We start from the raw sequence: 1484 nt of genomic DNA, 5'->3' as shown, positions 1-1484 counted from the left end.
ATATATACACATATATATGTAGTGACAAATACGCACATATACATACACAAACATGCATTTATTAAAACATATATAATCACATATACATAAATAAACATATATAAAGTTATAGATATTCTTATATATATATATATATATATATATATATTTGTACGTGAATATATATACATATTTAAACACACATATACATTCATACTCATATACATATATATGTACACATAGGTATATATCGAAACACATTTACTTACACATATATATATATATGTACAATATATGTATAACATATACATAACATATACATACATATATATTTGTACATGAATATATATATATATATATATATATATATATCTACACACACATATACATATACACTCATATACATATATATGTACGCATGTATATATCCACACACATTTACTTACAAACATATATATACAATATATGTATAACATATACATAACATATACATCCATACATACATCTATATATATATATGCGTGTGTTTGTGTGTATGTATTTATATTCACATACATATGCGCATATACATATATAGTATATAGCACATATACATATATAGCATATATGCATGTATTTATGCATGCATATATATACATATACATGTAAGCACGCACACGTACACACACACACACACGCACACACACACAGATACACATATATGAATACACCCTATGTCGATCTATATAAACCCTTAAAGCTCTTCTATTTACGGAGTCTCGATATAAAAACAAAGAAGAAATACGAAAACAAAACAAAAAAAAAATTGCTTTTTCTTAAAATACAAATAAAACAATACAATCAAACAAACAGAAGTAACATAAGAAAATATAATAAAATAAAGGAAAACGAAGTGGATAAGAAAATAAACACGGCTTTTTACTTCGGGGTTTTATTTCGCGCGATTGCGCATGTATGTGTTCGTGGGTACCATGTTTCAACTATATTATTATTTGTGGGAAACGATCGAGTGACAGAAATGGTAGAGTGCCTTATTAAATACATACCGGTATTGAAACAGTATCTGTCTTTCACGTTGTGAGTTCAAATCCATCTGGAATTTTTAACATTAGCCCATCATATTACTCAAGAGGCGTTTTTTTTTTTGTGTGTTCGACGTTTCGGTTTTATTGTTGTTTGTGGGAGGCAATTGAGGGAGAGAGCCTTAGTAGAGAGTGCCGCATTGAAATACTTCACAGTATTGAAATAGTATCTATATCTGTTTTCCACGTTGGTTTAAGTTCATTCCATCGTATTTCTCAGGAGGTGATGCTAAAATAAATATCACTCTTGAGCAATTTCATAGACTACACACACAGATTTTTCCGTATATATTCTGAGATAGAAACAAATATGCACGCGAACACACAGACACACACACACACATATGTATACACTCAAATATGTATATGTACATACATGTGTGTGTGTATATATACATATATATATATATATATACATACATA

General features: G+C 28.1%; 1 protein-coding gene across 4 annotated transcripts in view; it reads right to left on the bottom strand.

Moving 5' to 3' along the window:
• LOC106871861 (transcription factor GATA-4) overlaps window positions 1–1484 on the bottom strand; it is a 65040-nt gene that overhangs the window by 9137 nt on the left and 54419 nt on the right. The window contains exon 6 of one of the 4 annotated variants that reach the window (XR_001409706.1): window positions 1026–1290. The exons of the other annotated variants lie outside the window; for them this stretch is intronic. The gene's annotated coding sequence lies outside the window, so the exon portion shown is untranslated. The remainder of the gene's footprint in view (window positions 1–1025; window positions 1291–1484) is intronic. 4 annotated transcript variants of the gene reach the window in all.

The sequence above is a fragment of the Octopus bimaculoides genome, chromosome 4 (assembly GCF_001194135.2).
Source record: "Octopus bimaculoides isolate UCB-OBI-ISO-001 chromosome 4, ASM119413v2, whole genome shotgun sequence".
Lineage (NCBI taxonomy): Eukaryota > Metazoa > Mollusca > Cephalopoda > Octopoda > Octopodidae > Octopus > Octopus bimaculoides.
The sequence above is the reverse complement of the archived record's forward strand: the minus strand, read 5'-3'. Positions and strand labels throughout refer to the sequence as shown.